This window comes from Lissotriton vulgaris, chromosome 8 (genome assembly GCF_964263255.1).
Source record: "Lissotriton vulgaris chromosome 8, aLisVul1.2, whole genome shotgun sequence".
NCBI lineage: Eukaryota > Metazoa > Chordata > Amphibia > Caudata > Salamandridae > Lissotriton > Lissotriton vulgaris.
This window is the reverse complement of record NC_141696.1, coordinates 432,417,149-432,434,166: the sequence shown is the minus strand read 5'-3', so window position 1 is coordinate 432,434,166 and position 17,018 is coordinate 432,417,149.

The window sequence follows — 17,018 nt, the reverse complement described above, 5'->3', positions numbered from 1 at the left end:
ATCACGATGCTGCAGTAACCAGAATGATAGCAGTGTCGTGATTAGTCTATGTGACCTGGTTTGGCGCTCAGAAAGGAAGTGGGAGCCTGTGAATTTTCTCCACCCAGGTTGTGCAATGCAGCTGGGAGGAGAACATGGTAAGTGCTAATGACTGTTTGGCCAGCCCAGGACGGTCGCCCAAACCACCATGTGCACTTAAGTGCGACAACCACTCCTCTCCCTGCTGGCTGTGACAACAGGCCAGCCCCGCCCGTAAAACTACCCCAGTGAGGAAAAAGAAAATGATGATAAGAGTGTGTTATTATCATTTTATTTTTCCTTTTTGCCCTGCTCAAAGAACAGTGAGGTGGCGCTCCCCTGCCTTAGAGGAGGAGCGGCCGCTATTGGTGTTATTGAAAAGTTTAATTTTGCAAAGGCTTGGAACAGAAGGTGACCTGACTTTTGGACTTCTGAACTTCTGGGAACAGAAATATTTAAGAAATGTAACTAGTAAGACTTAAATAATAAATCTGCATTAATGTTCCTTCTTATGATCAAATAGTGAAGAGGAAAAACAGAAATAGATATAGTTCTTTGACTACTGTGTGATGAAGGTGGGTGTAAGATATGAGTGTGCATTTCATGAAAGCTGCGTTAATAAAAGTCCATGCTTACCAATGATTTTCTGTAACATACAACAATGTCTCAAAGGGTGTTAATTAAAGGGCAATTTCAAGCAGCATAATTAATTGCTGGGATCGGAAGAAGAAACCAGGGAGACAAGGATTTTTTAACAACATAGAATGGAATTTAGTAAATGCATATATTTGTCATATTTAACTTCATATATTCAAACATATGTAAGGGTGGCACTGCGTTACATTGAATGGCATGTAACCTGTGGGATAGTGTGCACAAGTGCTTGTGAAAAGTTGTGACTGTGCAAGTGACACGTGAGAAAGTTTGTACAGTAACAGGAAGGGGCTCAACAAAAAACAAGTGATGGTGAGATTTACATCGTTGGGATACCCAAATAATAAATTATAATATATACAAAAGGAGTCAAGATGGGTATCCTTGAGGAAATAGCACCGACATTTTTTCTGTAAAAGTCAAAATGATTTTCTGCACTAATCACATAACAGGTTGAAGCACAAGACACCAAGTCTGTGAGCCACTCCACACTCTAACAGTTAATAGTGTATGTAAGTAAGCAAAGTGACAGCAACCTGCTGTATTGGACTGAATATCTCCTCCTGTCACTCCAGATCTTCTCCCTTGTAGTATCCTCACCAAAATACTTCCTTGCATCTATCCCCTCTTATACTCTGGTTTATAAATAGAGTCAGCACTGTTGCACTAGGCCAGGGACAGACTAATTTGCATGTAGCCAGGTTCTGAGCTGGGATGGTGCAGTGAGCTAAAAAACGGTGATGGATCAAGGCCGGATCTGTTGACTGGGTAGGAGTGTTCTGCTTAATTCAGATACTCTGTCCATCACCACCCCCTTTTCTGAATCGTTTTGTCCACCATAAGCGTGGAAGGGTATGCTCAGACATGAGTACCTTGCTCACTGCACCATCAGGATTCAAGCAAGCCGGGCCGAAGACGGCTGTAATGCCAGAAACCGGTCCCCGGAAGCTTGTTTCCTTTCCAGTAAAAGAATTGGCTTGGTACTTTGGTCTGCCCTGTTCCCATGATGCAGTGGGCCAGGGACAGACTAATTTGCATGTAGCCAGGTTCTGAGCTGGGATGGTGCAGTGAGCTAAAAAACGGTGATGGATCAAGCCCGGGTCTGTTGACTGGGTAGGAGTGTTCTGCTTAATTCAGAGACTCTGTCCATCACCACCCCCTTTTCTGAATCGTTTTGTCCACCATAAGCGTGGAAGGGTATTCTCAGACATGAGACCCTTGCCTCCTGCACTATCAGGATTCAAGCAAGCCGGGCCGAAGACGGCTGTATTGCCAGAAACCGGTCCCCGGAAGCTTGTTTCCTTTCCAGTAAAAGAATTGGCTTGGTAGTTTGGTCTGCCCTGTTCCCAGAATGCACTGGGCCAGGGACAGACTAATTTGCATGTAGCCAGGTTCTGAGCTGGGAAGGTGTAGTGAGCTAAAAAACGGTGATGGATCAAGCCCTGATCTGTTGACTGGGTAGGAGTGTTCTGCTTAATTTAGAGACTCTGTCCATCACCACCCCCTTTTCTGAATCGTTTTGTCCACCATAAGCGTGGAAGGGTATGCTCAAATGTGAGTCCCTTGCTCACTGCACCATCAGGATTCAAGCAAGCCGGGCCAAAGACGGCTGTAATGCCACAAACCGGTCCCCGGAAGCTTGTTTCCTTTCCAGTAAAAGAATTGGCTTGGTACTTTGGTCTGCTCTGTTCCCATGATGCACTGGGCCAGGGACAGACTAATTTGCATGTAGCCAGGTTCTGAGCTGGGATGGTGCAGTTAGCTAAAGAACGGTGATGTATCAAGCCCGGATCTGTTGACTGGGTAGGAGTGTTCTGCTTAATTCAGATACTCTGTCCATCACCACCCCCTTTTCTGAATCATTAATAGCATGAGAGCAGCGTCTGGATTGGTTAGGAGAGTTAGCTCTCTGACTCTTGCTCGGATCCACAGACGGCAGAAGAACAAGGAAGAGGACACGCAGTCTGTGGGAAAGTAACATTACGTTTTATTTTATTTAATTTGAATGTTAGTGTAATGCATGCCGGTTTAGTGATTTAGTTTGTGTTTATGTTGCATGATGCTTGTTGTTTTATTTTTGCCTTTCGGAGGAGTTGTTTACTTTTTGGCTTTTGGGAAGTGATGGGGCGCTTTGCTGAACCACACCACTTTCAAATGTTACCAGCCGCCCCAGTCTGGATGCTACTGCCCATTATATGGGTAGACTCTAGGTGACCTTGGTCTGACTATCGGTGACTCTGGTCTGTTAATTGACATTGTTCATGCTGCGCTTGGTCACAACGTATGTGGTTATTGGTGGCCCAAGAGTTACAAAGGCACTTATAATCTTTTGTGCTTGTCACACTCAAAATCAATTTACTTTACTGCTCATAGATTGTTAAACAAAGCCGCTTTGCTAATATTGGCAGACTACAGTTTTGCTAATCATAATAGCTAGTTAAAAGGCAAAACATTATTCCTGGAAAGTGGATTATTAGTAGTATAATCAGGCCACTAACACAGTTTAGGGGGCAGAATAGGTCTCAGAAAATCCCATGCCCAACTCTTGGTAGCTTGGCTGCGAGCAGAAAGGCTTTACTTCAGAGACAGGTAGGTAACACATTTAAAAACACCAATTCAGTAAATAATTATTACACAACACACAATAAAAATCCAACACCAATTTATAAAAAAGTAAACATCTTTATCTTTAAAATGACACAAAAACTAAAAACATGGAGCTCTGCACGGCTACCCCTTGTGGTAGGCCTCGGTCAGTGTTTTTGACAGTCTGACTTAGAAACTTTCCTGAAGCTTTTTTTGTCTGGGTCCCTGGATGCTCTCCGCCAGTCCGGGTTCGGTGAGGGTTCGCCAGCTTATCTTTCGACAAACTCCAAGTATAACTATAGAAGTCAGAACTCCAGAGGTTTTCAGTGGGACAAACCAGGGACCCAGGCCGGCTCGCGAATGAAAGTGGCCGGCTCGACTATAACAGTTGAAGCCGGTCATGATTTTCCCTTCTGACGTAGTTTTCTGGAGCTTTTTCCACTGGGGCACCTCGATGCTCTTCACCAGGCCAGGATCGGTGAGGGTTTACCGGCTTACTTTCCAAGGAGCTACCAGTCAAACTCTGGAAGTTGGACCCCCAGAGCTTTTTAGTGGGACAAACCAGCAGGGCAGGCCAGCTCGAGGTTGAGGATTGCCGGCTTAGGTTGCTAGTTTGAGTCAGTCCACTTATGGAGCTTTTCTCCAAAGCTGCTCCAAACTTCTGAAACTTCTTCCTGAAGTTCTTCTGGGAGTCTCAACGTGTCCAAAACACAACCCAAGGTTCTGGAAGACCCAGGAAGGTCCTTGAAATGTGCAAATTTATTTCCCACAATCCACTTGGACAAAATCCTTACAAATCCACTGGACTAACTCCAGGCTGGGGATTCTTGATGGTGGTGATTCAGGTGAGCTCTGTTAACCTGTATTTTGCAGGGATTCCACTCTTCAGTCTTCTTGAAGCAGGTTAGGTCCACAGGGCTATAGTTCCAGATTGTTCAGCAGATGCAGTCAATCAGAATGCAGGTGTGTGATTGCTGCAAACCAAATTTACAGCATGACCCTTCTTCTACTCTTAGTTTCAAGCAGCAGACCTGAGAGTCTCTGCCCCTCTCAGATACTTATTCAGTGCTTTCTGGGGTCAAGCAGGAGGGCATTCATGTCCAATGAGGCGCAGATCAACACCCCAGAGCATGACCAGTTCCTACAAAGTGTGGCATAACGGTCTCCCTTGAAAGCACTGCTGTCCCAAAATTCAATATGGCTGAAATCTCAGCAGAGGAGAAATAACTAGTTAAACCAAATTCAAGTATGCCTCATTTCCATAGCTCTCCTCCCCCTGACATCTGCAAATTCCTTCCTTAGCATTCCATCTGGCTGGATTCAGAGGGAATGGGTGTAGATGAATCAGGCTATTCCCGCCTGTCCTATCTTTTCTTTGAAGCCCCATGGTTTACGAGCCACTATCCCCTGCTCTTGCATTCCTCTGCAGAAGATCTCTTTTCAACAAACTAGCCTCTCTGGGGAGAGCCACGTATCAATTCATCAAAGCAGCCTGGCTACTCCTGTTATCTCTGACCAATCAGGGGAGACCACATGAAGGCAGAATTTTGGCTTACAGAAAAGAAAGCCTTATAACGTATTTTCTGTATATTTTAGGGTACATTCAGCAATTGCATATTGTTGGATTTATCAATACCATTCTCCTAAGTCCTTGAATGATAACTTTTGGTAATTCTTAGCAATAGTTTTTAGTTGATAAACTATTGCAATGTTAGCCTATGTGGCTGGGGTGCTCCAATGAGGAAAATGAAATGCCAACTTTCTCCAGCACTAGGTCCTATAAAACATCTTTTATAAGGACCCTGCTTATAGCTACATCACCACCCACCCCTGGGACACAAAGGGAATTCTTTAGGGGTCCTGAATATGCAAAAATAATGTACATCCTCCCTCCACAGTGCTCCTAGCACAAAAGTTGATTTTGGGAAGCACTTTACTACAATGAGGAAAGGGAAATGTCTAATCTCTCTTTCCCCAGGCCATACAAAACATCTTTTATAAGGGTTTTTCTTAAAAGTACCTCACCCCCCCCCCCCCACCCCTGGGACACCAAGGGGAGAACCTGGGAGTTCCTAATATGCCAACATATTGTAGGTTATCAATTGTTGTGTGCCCTTACCACCAAAGTCGAGTTTGGGCACAATTAACATTTAAAAGGAGTCCTGCAACACAGGGCTGCATTTAAAATGACCTAAGGCTCTCAGCAGTGCACACATGTAAGGGCAGAAAGAGTTGCTGGCCTTTAAACTGCCATGCCCTATATATACTAGGGACTTAAAGGTAGTTTTAATCCCCATTACCCTATTGAGCACTAGGGACTTATGAGGTAGGTCATGCCAATTATAGGGGTACCCTAACCCATGGTATACCCTAATGTGTCTGCCCTCACTGTGTTCACTGTGTTTTCACCGATACACAGTCAAAATATCGAGTTGTTAATGTCGACTTGCACTAATATCGAGTATAAAAAATCAAAGGTAAGAAATGTCGATGTTTGTAATATCGTAGTACTAAATATCGTTTTTTGTGTTTATAAATAATATCGAGTTCAGTAATGTCGAGATAATAAATATTGATGTTAAAAATATCGAAAAGTCAAAATATCCACATGTCAAAAAGTGTTTTTAAAATGTGTGTAAAATACTAAATGTGTAAAATTTTAGCTTTATTGGTTTATAGTATTAATAAATAGTGTTATAAAGTATTATACCTTTTTAGGAGCAGGATGTTGGGTTTAGAGGGGATATGGGTGGGGAGTGTTTTAAAATGTTGTATTTATAATGTAAAAAATATTGAAATAATGAAATAGAAATTTTAAAAAAAAGAACATTTTTAGGAGCGGGATGTTGGGTTTATAGGGGATAAGGGTGTGTAGTGTTTTAAAAATATATACTGAGTTTTTTAAATTGGTATAAAATAATTAAATAGAAATGAGAATTTAAAATTAGAAATTAGAAAATATTTTGAAAACCGAAATTAGATTTAAAATTTAAATTAAAAATGTAATTTAATTTTTAATAGTGGGATGTATTGTTTATAGGGGATAAGGGTGGGGAGTGTTTTAAAAAAAATATACAGAATTTATTAGATTTAAAAAAAAAATGTAAATAGAAATTTGATTTGAAAATTAGAAAATCGAAATTATTTAAAAAAGTAGAAATTCGATTAAATATTTAAATTACGAATAGAAATTAATTTTTAGTAGTGGGATGTAGGGTTTATAGGGGATAAGGGTGGGGAGTGTTTTAAAAATATATACTGAGTTATTTAAATTGTTATATAATAAATAAATAGAAATTAGAATTTAAAAATAGAAATTAGAAAATATTTTTAAATTCGAAATTAGATTTAAAATTTTAATTATAAATTTAATTTAATTTTTAGAAGCAGGATGTAGGGTTTATAGGGGATATGGGTGGGGAGTGTTTCAAAAATATATACAGAATTTTCTCGAATTTTTTAAGAATTTGAAATACAAATTAGAATTTAAAATTAGAAATTCGAAATTATTTAAATAATAGAAATTAGATTAAAAATTTATTTTACAAATTGAATTTAATTTTTAGTAGCGGGATGTAGGGTTTATAGGGGATAAGGGTGGGGAGTGTTATAAAAAAATATAATGAGTTTTTTTAAAGAATTTTTATAATATTTAAATCAAAATTTGATTTGAAATTTAAAAATTAGAATTAATTAGAATTTATTTAGAAATTAGAAATTTGAAAAAAATATAAATTAGCAATTTAATTTTATTGTTAGTAGTGGGATGTAGGGTTTATAGGGGATAAGGGTGGGGAGTGTTTTTAATATATATATTGAGTATATTATATGTTTGGAGAAAAAAAATAGAAATGTGAAATGCAAATTTGAAATTTCAAAAAAATATTTAAATCGAAATTTTAGTTTATTTTTCTACAAAAAATATTGATGATTTTAATTTATAATTATACTTTTTACAAGTGGGATGTAGGGTTTATAGGGTATAAGTATGGGGAGTGTATTATTTTTATGTAAAATAGAGGTTTAATAGTAATTTAATTAGGTTCAGTGTCTAGCACCTACCTTAATTAAATGTAGATTGGAGTTGGAATAGTAAATTAAATAGGTTCAGTGTCCAGCACCTACCCTAATTAAATGTAGATTGGAGTTGGAATAGTAAATTACATAGGTTCAGTGTCCGGCACCTACCATAATTAAACGTAGATTGGAGTAGGAATAGTAAATTAATTAGGTTCAGTGTCCACCACCTACCCTAATTGAATGTAGATTGGAGTTGGAATAGTAAATTAAATAGGTTCAGTGTCCAGCACCTACCCTAATTAAATGTAGATTGGAGTTGGAATAGTACATTAATTAGGTTCAGTGTCCAGCACCTACTCTAATTAAATGTAGATTGGAGTTGGAATAGTAAATTAAATAGGTTCAGTGTCCAGCACCTACCCTAATTAAATGTAGATTGGAGATGGAATAGTACATTTATTAGGTTCAGTGTCCAGCACCTACCCTAATTAAATGGAGATTGGAGTTGGAATAGTAAATTAAATAGTGTCCAGCACCTACCCTAATTAAATGTATTTTGGAGTTGGAATAGTAAATTAATTAGGTTCAGTGTCCAGCACCTGCCATAATTAAATGTAGATTGGAGTTGGAATAGAAAATTAAATAGGTTCAGTGTCCAGCACCTACCCTAATTAAATGTAGATTGGAGTTGGAATAGTAAATTAATTAGGTTCAGTGTCCAGCACCTACCCTAATTAAATGTAGATTGGAGTTGGAATAGTAAATCAATTATGTTCAGTGTCCAGCATCTACCCTAATTAAATGTAGATTGGAGTTGGAATAGTAAATTAAATAGGTTCAGTGTCCAGCACCTACCCTAATTAAATGTAGATTGGAGTTGGAATGGTAAATTACATAGGTTCAGTGTCCAGCACCTACCCTAATTAAATATAGATTGGAGTTGGAATAGTAAATTATATAGGTTCAGTGTCCAGCACCTACCTTAATTAAATGTTATTTGAGTAGGAATAATAAATTAAATAGGTTAAGTGTGTAGTATCTATCTAAATTAAATTGAGTTATATGTGTGAATATTAAAAGGGTCACAATATTGTAATTAATTTATTTGTAATCTTTATATATATATATCTATATAAAGTTTATAAAAAAACAATTTATTATATTTTTAGTCAACATTTTTATAATAGGTAGTAGATAAAAATAACACAGTTGTTTTTAAAAAGAAATGTATTCATTTGTTCAGATAGTACATACATTAAATTATAAATGTATTACAAATCAATGTATAATATTTTAACAAATAAATATAGTACAATGTAATTTGAAATTATACAATAGGAATAGTAAATTAAATAGGTTCAGTGTCCAGCACCTACCCAAATTAAATGTAGATTGGAGTTGGAATTGTAAATTAAATAGGTTCAGTGTCCGGCACCTACCCTAATTAAATGTAGATTGGAGTTGGAATAGTAAATTAATTAGGTTCAGTGTCCAGAACCTACCCTAATTAAATGTAGATTGGAGTTGGAATAGTAAATTACATAGGTTCAGTGTCCAGCACCTACCCTAATTAAATGTAGATTGGAGTTGGAATAGTAAATTGAATAGGTTCAGTGTCCAGCACCTACCCAAATTAAATGTAGATTGGAGTTGGAATAGTAAATTACATAGGTTCAGTGTCCAGCACCTACCCTAATTAAATGTAGATTGGAGTTGGAATAGTAAATTAATTAGGTTCAGTGTCCAGCACCTACCCTAATTAAATGTAGATTGGAGTTGGAATAGTAAATTACATAGGTTCAGTGTCCAGCATCTACCATAATTAAATGTAGATTGAAGTTGGAATAGTACATTAATTAGGTTCAGTGTCCAGCACCTACCCTAATTAAATGTAGATTGGAGTTGGAAGAGTAAATTAAATAGGTTCAGTGTCCAGCATATACCCTAATTAAATGTAGATTGGAGTTGGAATAGTAAATTAAATAGGTTCAGTGTCCAGCACCTACCCTAATTAAATGTAGATTGGAGTTGGAATAGTAAATTACATAGGTTCAGTGTCCAGCATCTACCATAATTAAATGTAGATTGTAGTTGGAATAGTACATTAATTAGGTTCAGTGTCCAGCACCTACCCTAATTAAATGTAGATTGGAGTTGGAATAGTAAATTAAATAGGTTCAGTGTCCAGCACCTACCCTAATTAAATGTAGATTGGAGTTGGAATAGTAAATCAATTATGTTCAGTGTCCAGCATCTACCCTAATTAAATGTAGATTGGAGTTGGAATAGTAAATTAAATAGGTTCAGTGTCCAGCACCTACCCTAATTAAATGTAGATTGGAGTTGGAATGGTAAATTACATAGGTTCAGTGTCCAGCACCTACCCTAATTAAATATATATTGGAGTTGGAATAGTAAATTATATAGGTTCAGTGTCCAGCACCTACCTTAATTAAATGTTATTTGAGTAGGAATAATAAATTAAATAGGTTAAGTGTGTAGTATCTATCTAAATTAAATTGAGTTATATGTGTGAATATTAAAAGGGTCACAATATTGTAATTAATTTATTTGTAATCTTTATATATATATATCTATATAAAGTTTATAAAAAACAATTTATTATATTTTTAGTCAACATTTTTATATTAGGTAGTAGATAAAAATAACACAGTTGTTTTAAAAAAAAATGTATTCATTTGTTCAGATAGTACATAAATTAAATTATAAATGTATTACAAATCAATGTATAATATTTTAACAAATAAATATAGTACAATGTAATTTGAAATTATACATTTTTGGATAGTTGTTCAGTAAAGTACATTTTAGGTATATACAAAAAATGGAGTAAATGAAAATAGATTGAGGAATACAATACATAGAGTACATACACTTTGATACAAAGTAAAATATTTATACATTGATATTAAATTAACATTTATTACAGTTTTAATATATGAATGTACTGTACAAATGATGTTTTTATATTTTTTAATTGTAATAACATTTTGACATTATAATATCATTTATATATTTTAAATTTATTATTATTAATGTTATATTATTAATAATAATTATTTTAAAATATTAGTGAAATAGGATAAATAAATAAAGAAAAAGTATACATTTATTTTGACACTTTTTAACAGAAGATTTTTTAATAATTATTTCATTAAATATTGAACAGTAATAATATGTAACATAATAAATATTACAAATATGATAATAATAATATAGTAATGGAACAAATATAAAAAATTGGTAACATGTTGGTAAACAATTTGTAACATTTTAACAATGTTTTTCCTAGTACAATTAATATATTTGACATTTATTTCACTATTTTCTTGATAGTAGTATTATTTGGGTCTTTTATTTTGTAACCGCTCATAGTCATTTTGGGTCATTTTTGAAGATTGAAGCTCGCGGTTGGAAGCTACTTCACGTGTGAGCAGGTAAGAGTGCTTTTCGTTATATTTTAACTATTTTCAGTAACTTTTGAAGGTAGTAGTTTGTTATTTAGAGTTTGTGGATTAGTATATTAGGATTTAAATAATATGGAGTTGAGTAGGTACGTATTTCCGTTTTCGAGGTGTTTTGTTGTTTCCTGAAGTTGGAGTTAGTGTGTTTGTGGCTGTTTATTTATATTTTGTTAAAAATATGTATGTTATGATTATCATTAATGTATCGGTCTAAGTTTCATGTGGGTGGGAATGTTTCTTTTTTTCTTCTAGGTGTTTGGATACAGCCTTTCCCGTTTCCGAGCTGTGACATTTTTTTTTATAAAAGGAAGTGTGTTTCAATTGTTTTAAATGAGATGTATTTTACACTTCCTTTATTTTTCGGGTTTCCTGGAGCGTTTATTACATTTTTTAACTATTTTCGGGTTTTTGATGGATTTGGAACTATCGATTTATTTGGATGTTGGATGGATTTAGCACAGTTGTATTTTTCATTTTATGGGGTCTTTTTTTCATATTTTGTGGATTTATCACTACATGGATTGTTATGGATTATTGGATTTGCCTATTACGTTGCTGTGAAAGGTAAGTGTTTTAATATTAATATTTATGTGGGTTGGGAAATGTGCTCTTATTAAACGTTATTACTATAGTTAGATAATTATTTTGTCTATATATTATAAATTAAATAAATATATTAGACAAAATAAATATGTTATGATTTTTTATGGAGATGTGAGGTGTTATATTTCAGGCTTTAATAGGATTTTTATCCTTTTATATGTTTAGTGTTTTTAGTTTAATGTTTTGGCTATCATTTTTAAGTATTCCAGTCCTCTTGTTGTAGGGTAAAGTTGTACTTGTTGTTGTAAATATTGGTACATTTGGGCAGTTTGTCTTGATAGTTTGGGTTTTAGTTGTAAGACAGATTGCTCCATTCTTAACTCTTGAAAACTTTGCTCTTTTTGGATTGCTGTTAGGAGTTTGTGTAGTGTGGGAGTTATTCGTCCAGTTGAAGATGGGAAGGCATTATGCCAACCCTCAACTGCGTTGTTTGTCTTGGCTTCTTGGTTTAGGGTTGGTAGATATACATTCCACCAAGGTATTAGGAATTTAGGTTGGCGTCTGTGGCCTGACCTGTGTAGTCTCCCCACCCAGGTGTCCTCAAAGTAATCCAAAAGTGGAGAAAGTTTTTGTTTGTTTGGTGTGTAGAAAGGACTTTCTATTAAAAGGTTATAGTGTTCAGCCTCATCGGTTATTGGCACGTATGCTAGGGCTATTAGGTGTTTGATTTGGTATGCAAAGGTAATATTGGTTGCATACTCAACACTTAGGGCCCCATTAGGATGGCGGGCGGAAAACAACCCCGTCCGCCATGGAGGCGGAAAACAACCGCCTGCCATGACCGCGCAAAAACCGGCATGCGAATTAGGATCAACCGCCACAAAAAACCGACTGCGGCGGTAGTGGCCAAAAGAAAACCGCCCGACGTGTGCGCTGATGGCAAAACTCCGACCGCGGCGGGTGGAAAAGCAGCGGATAACACAAAACCGTCCACAGGTACAGCGGAGACACCGCACGGGAAATTACGATATCCCCAAGGGTGTTGCGGCCAGAACCACCCACACCGACCGCCGCGGTCGCACCCAGGAGTGAATGGGAGAAATGGCGGACAAGCAGCAGCAAAGCCACCGCTGCGGACGAACATGATAAACATGGCGGACGATGTGAAAACACCGCAGTGATGCCTAACACTGCATAAACAAAGTAGCCCTGCACCCAAAATATACAACACACATACACAGAAACATAAATAACCAAAATTAATACACAGAACCACAGAACTAAGAGTGGGCGTAAAATCCGTTTCGCGGGCGAATTTGCGGATTTTCCACGATTTCGCGATCCGCGAATCTCACGAAATCTCGGTAAAATCCGCGAATCAGCGGGGACGCATTTTCAGCCAAGCAAGGGTTACAGCAGCAGGTGCAAAAGTTGAACCTAATTTCTTTGTAACCTTTTACAAAAGGGTTACAAACAAATTAACTTCAACTTGGACACCTGCTGCTAATTGCTTCCTGGCGCCTCGTTGCCTACTTGCAACTATTCTCTGACCCTGCTCTGACCCTTGAAGCAGGGTCAGAGAATAGTTACAAGTAGGCAACAAGGCACATGTCCAAGGAATTAAACCTCATCAGGAAGCACTCACAGATATAAAAAAACAGGAAGAAGGGAGAGGATGGCAAATACACCCATTTTGAGTTGTCAGGAGGGGTTAAACTAAAAGAGACATTTACAGCACAATTTTCATATGCATTTTGCTAAAAATAAAAAGCTGTATGTTCTGTAGGGGCAACTCAGGAATCTGGCCCTTCAGAGATCCGGCCTCTCTTTCTTTCTCTCGTTCTCTCTCTCCCTCTCTCTTTCCCTCTCTTTCTCTATCTATCTATCTATCTATCTATCTATCTATCTATCTATATATCTATCTATCTATCTATCTATCTATCTATCTATCTCTCTCTCCCTCTCCCATAAACGACTGCATGGGTAACTTCGCTATGCAAGCGGCTCGCAAAGACGCAAAAAGCCCCGCGAACACGCAAAAAACCCCGCGAACACGCAAAAAACAAAAATCCGCAAATTCGCACAAATTCGCGAATTTTGCAGATCGCGAATTCGCAAATCCGCAAATTTGCGGATCGCGAATTCGCAAAATTCGCCCATGCTTACACAGAACCACTCCCACAACACACCTGACCACCTAAATACTATTGGACACACCCACACAGCTGAGTACAAAGCCACCCCCTGCACTGACCACAATCCTTTGCATCACTCCAGAAGACAAGGCCATACACCACATCTGACAGGAGAGGCAAAAGAGCAAAGCACACCCACCCACCAACCACCACCACCACCATCACACCATCACAAACAAACCCTCACCACACAACACCCCACACACATCATCACCACACCCCTGCACCCACAAACACCTCAACCCCCCACACCATGACATCACAAAAAATGCCCAAATTCACCGAGAGTGAGTTGACAGTCATGGTCAACGAGATTGTAAGAGTAGAGCCACAACTATTTGGTAGCCCGGTCCAACAGACACTATTAGCCACCAGGACACAAATGTGGGAAAGGATAGTCCAAAGGGTGAATGCAGTAGGGGCCACCCCAAGATCCAAGAAGGAGATCATGAAGCGGTGGCATGATCTGAAGAGGGTTGTCAAGGAGAAGAGGAGCAAGAACTGGACGCTGGCAAACGTGACTGGCAGTGGCCCTCTCATCCCACAAAAGACATTCACACCATGGGAGGAGAAGGTGCTTGCCATCCTTCTACCTGAGAGTCTCACAGGAGTAGCCGGGGGAGCGGAGGCTTGTAAGTACAGACAAATGTTCAACACCACAATGAGAATTACCTCCTTGCAATACCCAAACCCCATTTTACTGTCCATCCCCACCCAACATGTAGCCAGCCACCCTGCTCAGGAGGCCTGTATGGGGGAGGGAGGTCTGTACAACAACTCACACCATACCCCCTGTACCAAAGCTGAGCAGTATGGAGGCCTCCCCCACCCAGGAGCATGTGTCAGCCATTGCACTGTTTGACAAACCGACTTACAGGTTGGTAGCCATCTTGTATTGGAGCACTGTTTTCGGGTGGGAGGGTTGTATCACAACTCCCAGCATCCCCCCTGTCCCACACCCCAGCAGCATGGAGGCCTCCCCCACCCAGGAGCATGTGTCAGCCATTGCACTGTTTAACAAACAGACTTACAGGTTGGTAGCCATCTTCACTGGGAGTGTGTGGGAGGGAGGGAGGGATGGAGGGAGGGAGGCCTGCACTACTACTCCCACCATCCCCCCGTTCCACACCCCAGCAGCATGAAGGCCTCCCCCACCCAGGAGCATGTGTCAGCCATTGCACTGTTTAACAAACAGACTTACAGGTTGGTAGTCATCTTCACTGGGAGTGTGTCGGAGGGAGGGAGGGAGGGAGGCCTGCACTACTATTCCCACCATCCCCCCTGTTCCACACCCCAGCAGCATGGAGGACTCCCCCACCCAGGAGCATGTGCCAGCCATTGCACTGTTTAACAAACAGACTTACAGGTTGGTAGCCATCTTCACTGGGAGTGTGTGGGAGGGAGGGAGGGAGGCCTGTACTACTACTCCCACCATCCCCCCTGTTCCACACCCCAGCAGCATGGAGGACTCCCCCACCCAGGAGCATGTGTCAGCCATTGCACTGTTTAACAAACAGACTTACAGGTTGGTAGCCATCTTCACTGGGAGTGTGTGGGAGGGAGAGAGGGAGGCCTGCACTACTACTCCCACCACCCCCCCTGTCCCACACCCCAGCAGCATGGAGGACTCTCCTACCCAGGAGCATGTGTCAGCCATTGCACAGTTTAACAAACAGACATACAGGTTGGTAGCCATCTTCACTGGGAGTGGGAGGGAGGCCTGCACTACTATTCCCATCATCCCCCCTGTCCCACACCCCAGCAGCATGGAGGACTCTCCCACCCAGGAGCATGTGTCAGCCATTGCACCCTGCACACTCACCTAACAGGTACGTACCTACCGTAATCCTACATGAAGTGTGTGTGAGGGTCCTGCATCTAGAAACCCAATGAGAACTGCACGCTATGCATCGACATTCAACATGTATGACTCCATGTGGTCCCTCTGCACAATGGAATGTTACAAGGTGTTGCCATAAATTGTACTACCAATGACTGCATATATAACTAGTGTACAGACAGATGATGACATGCAGACGACACAAACACTGACCACTCCCCATCTATTCCACAGGTGATGATGAACTCACTGCTGAGGACCAAACCAACGACCAGCAGAGCCAGTCTCCACCCCCGGCACATGGACTCTCAGATCTGGACTCCCAGGACAGTATGGATGATGAGCTCCAGCCCGGCACATCTGGTGTGCCACAGACCCAGAGATCCCAGGCCCCCATCCGCCCCACCACCACCTCTGCTGCAACAACAACGCAGCGGACCCCTGCTGTCACGGCTTCTGCCTCCAACACAACAGCCACCGCCACCACCGCCACTGCCACTGCCACCAACACCACCAGTACCACCAGTACCACCTGCAGCACCCTCCCTGTCCCTAGGGATGACCATCACACAGCAGCACCTGTGGTGGGCAGGGAGGGAGTGCGTCGCCCCGCAGTGGCGAGGGAAGAAGTCCGTGGCAGCAGAGCACGTGGGAGGGCCAGGGACAACAACAGACCTCGGGAGGAGTGGACACGATCCCTGGACCACTTCACCAGAGTTGTGCAGGCCTATCAAGATGTCCAGGGACAAAGTGGCCGGTCTGATGAACTATTAAGGGAGCTCATCTTGCTGATGAGGTCCATCGATAACCGCCTGGGACAGATGGTGGACCTCATGGGCCAGCAAGTGGCGTTGCAGAGGGACAGGCCTGTGTCCCAACCACCACCGCCGTCCCCTCCTGTTGTGCCGCAGGATGACAGTGCACCATCCTCCCCTGCGCCAACAGAGATGGGCGAGTCCTCTGATGCCGCTGCCCATTCAGCAGGCCCCCCACCACCAAAAAGATCTAGGGGCGTCCAAAGTAGAGCCTGGGAGTCTCTGGAGGCAAAGCACCTGCCACACGCCAGTCACGGAGCCAGCCGTGAAGACAGCCCTCTCCCCAACTGCATTCACTGTTTGGACTGTCTTTCCCCACATTGCCTTGGCAATGGCACATCTCTGTTGGACTGGGTCACCACATCCATGTGGTGTCTACTCTTGCATCTCTGCGACCATGACTGTCAACTCACTGCTCATTCCCCACCTTCATGTAAATATTCCCGCACAATTCACATGTCCACTCCCAAAATAAAATACCTGACACTCCAGATTTTGTGTAGTGAATTCATTAGTGCATTATTTACATAGTTGATAATGTCCATGATGTGTAAAAATGTTGTACAGTATGCAGGGCAGGAACACTCTGTAGCACCTAGGGAGTCACAACAGAACAACAGTCACTGCTCTCATTGTGGCAACACACACAGATCACTGCACAATAAACATCCTAGACATCAGACACATACTACACAATGTCTAGCAGATGTGCACAAATACGGTCCAGCATGCATCTCAGTACGGAAAATCAATTTCCCCAATACCACACATAGGTGACAGAACATGTGCCCATTGGTTACATCCACGCATAGCCATTCACAACAAAAGCAACCACACCAGACAATGTACCCGTTGTACCTAG